Source organism: Mytilus edulis, unplaced genomic scaffold (assembly GCF_963676685.1).
Source record: "Mytilus edulis unplaced genomic scaffold, xbMytEdul2.2 SCAFFOLD_809, whole genome shotgun sequence".
Classification (NCBI taxonomy): domain Eukaryota; kingdom Metazoa; phylum Mollusca; class Bivalvia; order Mytilida; family Mytilidae; genus Mytilus; species Mytilus edulis.
Window position 1 is genome coordinate 10,564 of NW_027268719.1, and position 10,430 is coordinate 20,993.

The 10,430-nt window shown below is 32.7% G+C and overlaps 1 long non-coding RNA gene across 1 annotated transcript; it reads right to left on the reverse strand.

Moving 5' to 3' along the window:
* Nucleotides 1-7,229: 7,229 nt before the first annotated feature.
* On the reverse strand, nucleotides 7,230-9,851 carry LOC139508247 (uncharacterized). Its single transcript, XR_011661145.1, has 2 exons — nucleotides 9,711-9,851; nucleotides 7,230-8,193 (listed from the first exon to the last, which is right to left on the reverse strand). It is a non-coding gene; the product is annotated as an uncharacterized lncRNA (long non-coding RNA).
* Nucleotides 9,852-10,430: the final 579 nt, after the last annotated feature.

Here is a 10,430-nt window from a genome sequence, read left to right on the forward strand (position 1 = left end):
ATTATTTTGTGCGCACAATATATTTAAGTTGTGCGCACAATATATTTAAGTTGTGCGCACAAGATATTATTTTGTGCGCACAATATATTTAAGTTGTGCGCACAATATATTATTTTGTGCGCACAATATATTATTTTGTGCGCACAATATATTTTTTTTTCTTTGCATGTCCCTAGCGGGGCTCCGTACCATTGCAACAACGTCCTGTTTTGATAAATTTGTTAAAATGCTGGGACCATGATACTAATAGTATAATATTTCCCTTTTAAATAGTAATTGTTATATATATATATATTTTATTTAGAAAACTACCCCTTTACATCGGGGGCACCAGTCATCAGGGTAGAAGTGATGGTGCGTCTATACTATATTATTTACAATTATATACATTTTAGTTAATGGTTTCATTATAGAATGTCTTTGAAACAATAACATACATGGCACATTAATAAGACAAAAATAGAGATTTCTAAAATACATAATCATAATAAAAAAAAAACCAATTTATAGAATGTTAAAATATACATGTAATTAAAACACTCATAGACAAATATGACCATGCAGCATGTATAAAGCATAAAAACTAAGATCAATCAGTATATAATAGTACATACGAGTAAGTTAACTCAAAGGTTTATTTTGGTTCAACCATAGTTTGACGTAATCTAAATAATTCTAAGAGATACATTCTTCCATAAACATCATAAAATGAACCAATTTCATCGTTAAAAGCATAACCAATATCGCCAACTAAAAATAATACTTGTGCACGTGGCGACAGTTCCAGAAAACTTACATTTCTATCTTTAAAAGAGGCAAATAAGGTGAAAAATGAATGTTAATATTTTATATGTATGCTGTCTTAGTTTTTAAATAGTTATTTAATTAATATGGTGTCTCGTAATTCATTTTTGGACAGGATATTTTTGTTTTATATTGTATGTATATTCTGCACGAATAATTTTTATCGCTATCATTATAAACTAGAGGCTCTAAAGAGCCTGTGTCGCTCACCTTGGTCTATGTGACTATTAAACAAAGGAAGCAGATGGATTCATGACAAAATTGTATTTTGGTGATGGTGATGTGTTTGTACATCTTACTTTACTGAACATCCTTGCAGCTTACAATTATCTCTATCTATAATGAAGTTGGCCCAGTAGTTTCAGTGGAAAATGTTAGTAAAAATTTACAAATTTTATAAAAATTGTTGAAAATTGACTATAAAGGACAATAACTCCTTAGGGGGTCAATTGACCATTTCGGTCATGTTGACTTATTTGTAAATCTTACTTTGCTGAACATTATTGCTGTTTACAGTTTATTTCTATCTATAATAATTTTCAAGATAATAACCAAAAACAGTAAAATTTCCTTAAAATTACCAATTCAGGGGCAGGAACCCAACAACGGGTTGTCCGATTTATCTGAAAATTTCAGGGCAGATAGATCTTGACCTGATAAACAATTTATCCCCCTGTCAGATTTGCTCTAAAGGCTTTGGTTTTTGAGTTATAAGCCAAAAACTGCATTTTACCCCTATCTTCTATTTTTAGCCATGGCGGCCATCTTGGTTGGATGGCCGGGTCATCGGACATATTTTTTAAACTAGATACCCAAAAGATGATTGTGGATAAGTTTGGATTAATTTGGCCCAGTAGTTTCAGAGGAGAAGATTTTTGTAAAAGATTACTAAGATTTACGAAAAATGGTTAAAAATTGACTATAAAGGACAATAACTCCTATATGGGTCAACTGACCATTTCGGTCATGTTGACTTATTTGTAAATCTTACTTTGCTGAACATTATTGCTGTTTACAGTTTATTTCTATCTTTAATAATTTTCAAGATAATAACCAAAAACAGTAAAATTTCCTTAAAATTACCAATTCAGGGGCAGCAACCCAACAACAGGTTGTCAGATTCATCTGAAAATTTCAGGGTAGATAGATCTTGACCTGATAAACAATTTTCTAATAGTCAGATTTGCTCTTAATGCTTTGGTTTTTAAGTTATAAGCCAAAAACTGCATTTTACCCCTATGTTCTATTTTTAGCCATGGCGGCCATCTTGGTTGGTTGGCCGGGTCCCTGGACACATTTTTTAAACTAGATACCCAAAAGATAATTGTGGCCAAGTTTGGATAAATTTGGCCCAGTGGTTTCAGAGGAGAAAATTTTTGTAAAAGATTACTAAGATTTACGAAAAATGGTTAAAAATTGACTATAAAGGGCAATAACTCCTATATGGGTCAACTGACCATTTCGGTCATGTTGACTTATTTGTAGATCTTACTTTGCTGAACATTATTGCTGTTTACAGTTTATCTCTATCTATAATAATATTCAAGATAATAACCATATAACGGCAAAATTTCCTTAAAATTGCCAATTCAGGGGCAGCAACCCAACAACCGGTTGTCCGATTCGTCTGAAAATTTTAGGGCAGATAGATCTTGACTTAATAAACAATTTAACCCTTTGTCAGATTTGCTCTAAATGCTTCGGTTTCAGAGTTATAAGCCAAAAACTGCATTTGACCCCTATGTTCTATTTTTAGCCATGGCGGCCATCTTGGTTGGTTGGCCGGGTAACCGAACACATTTTTTAAACTAGATACCCCAATGATGATTGTGGCCAAGTTTGGTTAAATTTGGCCCAGTAGTTTCAGAGGAGAAGATTTTTGTAAAAGTTAACGACGACGACGGACGACGGACGACGCCGGACGCCGGACGCCAAGTGATGAGAAAAGCTCACTTGGCCCTTCGGGCCAGGTGAGCTAAAAACTAGACTATGTGAACCGTATGAGATCGCACACAAGACAGCTGATTGGATAAAAGGGATGAATTGTTACGCCTACATAAAACTGATATCCAATCGAATGCCAGCAGACACCTGTCAGTAAAAACAAATTGTAAGCGTGGATGGTTAGAGATTTATTTGTGTATTCGATATTTGAAAAATAAGTTAGATAGTCACTATTCGTTTTCCCTTTTTTTCAGCCGGATTTCAATAACTGTTTTTACACTTTCTTAATTAACAGAAAGGTATTTAAATAGAAGCGCACCACATGTAATAGAGATTTACAAGCATTTAATATAGCGACTTGTGTTTTCCGGAACGTCCTATTTTCAATAATTCACAGACTTTTGCAATAATATTAAACCTTTATTTTTTACCTTCAAAAACTGCTCAAACTTTCATTCTCAGACTAGACAGCATGAAAGACATAAACACTTTTATAAGTCAGTGTACACACGGTGTTTTCCAAACTAGGTAATTTCTTCGCCCATGGATATGAATTTGACATTAAAAGTCCCTCAAAGCTTTACAATACCCGGTCGTGTCATTTCCGTATATTGTAGATGGAACGAGTGATCTACATACACCACACATACATGTTCCAATACAGGTAAATTTTACCTTTTTGGAAGACTCCTAAGTGGGGATGCGTTGCATGTGTGCTAATCTACTGGAAAAAAAATCCAATCTTTTATTTTTCTAAACTGCGTTACATGCAAATGCGAAATAATTAGTGTTGTTTGTTCAGTCCAATTTATTTATAAATATTAATTTATTCTTTTGAATTAAAAAAAAACTACGCATGTAAACTTCAATGAATACAATATTTAGTATTTAATACTAGTAGCCTAAATGTAAAACAATTGCAGCAAGATTCGAGGTTGAAGCGGCTCGATCAAAACGTGAATAGATGAGAAATTGTCATCATTCTTCTAATTAATTACAAAGTATTTTGTGAGAACAAATACTTATATTTTAGTGATGGTGGTTCATTGTTGTTTGCCTCAGTCACCTCCAGTTGCAAATATTTCATTCGTGTTCATAACGAGAACACAAGTTTTAAATATAATAGGAAGCACTTCAAATAGTCGTTCGACAATAAGATTAAAAGTAAACTTGAAATACCACTGGATAATGAGAGAAGATTTAATTAGGATAGAAATTTAGCCTTGCAACAGCTCGCTACAGTGGGACCACTAACATCATTGAGGGAGAGTTTTCAATTTGCAGAGAGCGATGGTCCTCTCAATCTACTCTGATGTCGGCCATCTCTATTCATACGTGTAGATACCAACATCACATAACGGTATCTAATTTAGATAAGATCATGACTTTAAAATCGCATTAGTAACGGTGATAATTCTGTTAAACTGTATTGTTTATTATGCTCGAGTTTTTGGTATGAGTATGTTACCTCTCTCCTGGTTGGTCTCGTGAGAATAAGTTCACCTCGACAGCGAGAGGACTTTAGTCCGAATCCCAAACGGGTCTAACAAAGAGTTTTTTCTTTCTTTCGAACTGTTAGCTTGTGAACTTACACGTTAAAAATCAATCTCAGTGTGTCGGTCTAGTACAAAGCAGGCTTAATTTTCATATTATATTTCCATATTATAGTTTTGTCCTAAATCTACTGATTTATATCACACCTGCTATAATTTTCAACGATCGAAATAAAAAAAAATGGTACGTGAAATATTTCTACGGAACACTTGCATTTTTGTCTAAAAAAAATTACTGCTTTAGTCTTGTTGCGGTTTAGGCTTTTTATTCTGTATAGGTTTCTTTCAATAACAAAAATCTGTGTGTTGACTCTTAATGTTTTGATTGATATGTGTCGTTGGGTTGATGTCGTCTTAATGTATACCTTTAAAATTGTTTTCAAAACCAAATGATTGATTGGGTATAGAAATATTCACATCTCTTGACTTACCCCGTTCGACAGTATATCTTTGCTAAAATTGGGTGCGGACGTTTGGTTGTTCGGTTGTATAAATAAGCAGCCGTATTTGGTCGAAAAAAAATAGTCTATGCATGGTGTAGTGAGAGTTTCGCGCTATCTATACGTTAAAAAAAATTGAATAAATCGTTGAAGGGATATACGAACTTCGATTGAAATTTCTAAAAACGAAAAAGGTCACCTGAATCTCCAAGTAAGCCAGTCGCATGGTTGAATTTAACACTTTAGAAGAAACGAAACCGCCAAAATAAGTTTAGTCTTATTATAAATTGTTGCCAACTTTTTCGTCCGTTTTTGCTTTTATGACAACTATACCAGATATATATATATATATAAAGAATTAAGTAATTGTTTCAACAAAACGAGCTACATGTCGTTGTTTTACGCTATAACATAAATGCATATGTATGTATACAATGGAGACTGTTTTCTGTTCTACTGCCCTTGTCTTAGATTGGCTGTATACAATCTAACCCCTGACATGGACTACTTTATTAAATGTTTACAAACAAATAAATGCAAAGAGAAAGATTCGGAAAGAAATTCTAAAATTTACGCTAAAAAATAAAATACACAAAAATGGAAACAGTTTTAGACAATTATCATTTGAGAACTATATATAATTAGCATGCATCACTAAATGAAACTGATAAATTGATGGCTCCCTTAATGTCCAGTGGCAAATATATCACGCATATTCATGACGAGATGCGAAATGGATCGACCTGAAGCAAATGATTGATACATCACCAAGACAGAGAGTTCGCTGAGGTAAAACGTATGCCGTACTAGAATGCTGTATGGATTTTGCTCATTGTTAAAGGCCGTACAGTGACCTTTGAATGACTTTGACCCCCCCCCCCCCCCCCCTTTGCAGAGCTATAGAAAAACAGTACATTAACGGTTGTTACACAGACTCTTTTTCGATGATACACAGACTCTTCTTAATTGTTACACGGACACTTTTTATGAATAGAATCACTCGTGCATGATCAGTGAGTTCATGGGCACTTTAATTTTCAATTAGATTTGAACTTTTTGGTTCACCGACTTATTTCCTGTCTTTTTATTGGATAAAATATTTACGTTAGCATCAATATCTATTTTCCGAAACATTTCCAGTAAAATACTATTCATATCAGTACACTAAGGGATTAGACATTTAACTTCAAAGGGGGGGGGGGGAGGGTATGGTATAATAAATCAAATTGTCATCACTGTTGGGTTTCTCGTCTGAATATTTTACATTAACTGTGTCAGATGCCTCATTACAGGCTGAACCTTTTATAGGGTGCTCATTATAAAGTTTTAGTTTTTGGTCATTGTTGAAGGGTGTGCAGTGACCTATTATATAGTGACTAACAAGTAAATTACTTGGTCTACATGGTTTAAATGGTTGATAGTCGTCTCACCATATCTCCTTAGGCCAAAATAAAAATTGTTTGTTTCCCCTCCCCACACCCAGGTAAAAAATAATCCCCCTGGGATGGGAAACAGACATTCTTTTAAATGTGGCCTTATTCATGACCTTTTTATTGAAATTCTGTAATAAGAAGATTTTACTAGTCTATAAGTATCACATAAACTTTACATTATCAATAATCCATTAAAATGAAGTCCAGTCAAAATAACCATGCCAGACAGATATATGACAGATAATTTCATGAATTTCATGAATTTTTGAATTTACACAGTTCTTCCATACCCCAAATTTATGGTTAAACGTTTATAGTAACCATAGAAACAGAGAAAAAGACTAAACATAAAAACCATGAAAATGGTGTCATTGTCAGATGAAATAAGCCATTCAAAAATGTCAAACATGTACAACTTACATTTATTCCATAAATATGCCAAAAGTAGTGATCCTATACATGTACAATGTAGCTTATAGCTTATGAGAAACATTGATGACCTTCGGCTATTGTCTGCTCTGTAGTCGGGTTGTTGTCTTTTTGACACATTCCCCATTTCCAGTGTCAATTTTATTAGGAAGTATAAACTGAGAAACAAACCTAACCATGTTAACATTGTATCAAACTGAAATAACCTTAATCACTTAAATTATCCATGAAGGTCAAGGTCAGGTCAACCCAACCTGATAGACAAGTAGATCTTTCAAGATACTCATATACAATAAAATGTATCCAATTACATATATAAAATATACAGTATAAGAGAGCATTTCATTGATTAAGTAACAGTATATTTTACATGCAGTCATTGAACCATGAAAATGGGGTCAGGTGCAATGTACATATAATGGCAAACTGAAACATCATAACATATTAATTAGCTACTAGCATCTGAAATCTGAATACAAGACAAGAAACATCCAGCTCTTTTAGCTTTTAAAATGTAAAGCTCTATAAAATAGCTTACATCATCACCCCAAGACTGTAATACAAATTTCTTGTATACAACCAACTTTCATGACTTTTGTGTAAGGCGAGACAAAATAAAATGATACTTTGAAGTACATGTATTGTTTAATATGTTTGACTACTATTATAAAATGCCAGTTTCAGAATGAACAGTAATTTAGAAGATTATTAAAATACATGTAGATACATTCAGACTATTATAACTATACAGCAAGCTGTCATTCGACTCTAACCAACAACCATGCCAGGGCTGTAAAGCTTGTCTAGGTTGGTAAAAACTTTCATCATCATGCATATATATGACACTAACCAATAGTGATGGACCGTGACAGACCCTCATGGAAAGTAAAGGAGGTTTAACACTCCCTGGTGGTACATGTAGCCAACAATAGCAATGGCAGCATAGAAACTCTTATTATATCCAAATTCTTATTTCAAATGAATAATTATCCAAGGTGAATCAGATGATGTATGATCATGATGCTGCACTTTTAGTATTGACAATGATTGATATTCACTGAAACTAGAAATTTCCATTATTCCAATTTTCTATTCTTAATGATATAACTATCCAAGGTAATCATGGAATTAAGATATGATGCACTACTAATATTCCTAGAAAACTTTAAATTCTCTTTATTTCAAATTGTTAATATTACTTATTTCAAATATATATATATATATATATCAAAGGTATGCTCTGTCACCAAGTAATGTAGTACATTGTATTTCCTACATTTTTTTCTATGAATTGTAAGTTTGCTATTTGTTCAATTCACAATTTTCTTTTTGTCGAATCAGATCATCCCGTCAACTGTACATCATGACATAATGCTGTTAGCTCTATCAACGTTATTTCCAAACCAATAAGTAACACAAAATTATGAATGAATCCACCATTTCACAATTTATAGCTACAGGTACAAATGAGGTACCATATGAGAGTAACTTAGTGACACTATATATTTCCTATATATACATTGATATACATGATATATGCCGCTTCATAATCTGGCTGGGAATCATGCTCAAACCAATGTGATATCTTATCTACAAAAAAAATATACATTAAGTATTTATTATATATAAACTTGTATTTATCTACAAGAAAAACTAGCTATCATAATTTGCTTGACAACAAAGTTTAATGATGTAAAGAAATGAATTTATGACTTGTACAATTTAATTGATAAGTCCCTTATGAGAAGAAGAATAAAACCCTTTTTTGAGGTTCTATTTCTAAAACAAAATGTTCTCTCTTTCAACATCAATGTTTTCTTAGGTGTATACTTCAATGAAGGGTTACTGGCTAATAGAGGCTATATAGCACTATCCTTGTTGTGATCAATTTATAATACTTTTTTTTTTAAAATAAAATTTGTTGAATATTACTACCAACGTGACATGGTGACAAAGCAAATAGTATTTATAAGATTCTTCTTCTTCTTCTTTATAATCCATCAACATACTGATGATAACGTGTCGGGCACTTATTTAACTATGCCGCGCATGCGTGGGATCTAATTTTTATTTAGTCATGACAGTCATGACAGTGAATAATATACAAAAGATAAAAATAAAAATTTCAACATAATTTCTTTTTCTTCTGTTATAACATATATTTAAGTTCTACAAAATTTAGAGCATAACAAATCATTTATAACAAAATAATGAATCATACCCGGTAAAATCTTAAATTTCTTATCACAAAAGATGAAAAAGTGTTAAAAATTGTTGTTAAGGACGCAATGCCGTCTCATCATTTGGAATCAGGCATGTCAGGGCACAATATCAATATACTCTTTTTTTGCACCGGGCAATTTTGAGGTTATTGCACATATACAAACCCAAGCCTTGAACATGTTGAAGGTATTCATAACACATATGTGACAAATTATAATTATTGTACATCACCCACCAGTGGCTATATAAATAGGTATATCATCTTCGTAACTAGTCCGAGATTACTCTGACGTCCAAACGGCTGTTTTGCCAGACAAGCTTGTCTCGGACTACATTGTAACATGTGAAGATTGGTTGGTTATTGGTTAATAAAAAAAAGTGACAAATATTTCATGCAAATTTAGGACGTGGCATTATCAATACATTAACATACAATATGTAGGATTACTCGATCAGGGGTTTAGGTCTTGTAACTGTTGTAATAGGCCATCCAGCACAACCATACCATTGTGAATACCCCACATGTCAATGCATGTTAGGCAATGGCAATAAACAGGGTGGATCCAGCCATTTTTAAAAGGGGGTTTAAACCATACTAGTTTATATATAACTTTTTAAATCATGCATTGATCTTCCATAAAACATGAAAAAGGGGGGGGGGGGGTCCAATCACAGGAACAATTTTTTAACAAGCCCAAATTCTTACTTTGCCTTTGAACAGGCCACTATCCAAGAGTGTGGAGTATTGGAACGTCGATTCATACCTGTATGCACAAATTTAACAAATGTGAACATTTTTCCTTCAAACTCTTGGGTGATGATGCATGGACCATGATCAATGATTATTCTGATAGACATGTATTAAAATATTCATTTCTACTCACCAATTGCAATTTCCAGCTCAGCTTATATTGTACTATAGTTTCCTTCTACCATGTCAACGATTTTGTGTAAAAATAAGTTAGCTATTAGAAGCGCTGACACTGCCGACACACATGCGACATGAATGCAACAAAAATAAAGAGGGTACGGTAACGTTAAATCGTTTACGGGCGAAGAATTATTTTCCGTTTTTAATTAAACTTGTCAGATTTGATTAATTATCGTCGAAAAATGTCCCTAATGGATAGTCATTCAAATTAAACCAGCTTTATTATGCTGTATGCATGTAATATATATGTAACCTGGTCTTTAAATGTAGTACAGTGTCTGACGTATTTATAAACATTTTCTTGATTATTTATCCTATTTCAAATATAAATTTGAATGAATTTATAAGCCTTTTTCTGCTATAATATTCAAACTTTATTTTTTAACGAAGGCTTCTGGTATGTAGTTTTTTTTACAAAAGGCTCTCGAATTATAGACACATTAAAAAATAAAGATGGAAAGTCAAACGCATGAGTCTGGCAAAAATAAACGGACAATGTCATGACAATAAACGGAAAACGATAAAAGACAGAGTTATATATATATTTTTTTCCCTGCCTCAAATTTACTCAAATGCAATTTATATAGGTAACATAAAAAGATAAATGATAATGCATTCATTTACAATATTTAAAAATAGTTACATCTTAAATTTAATTTAACATATTAAGATC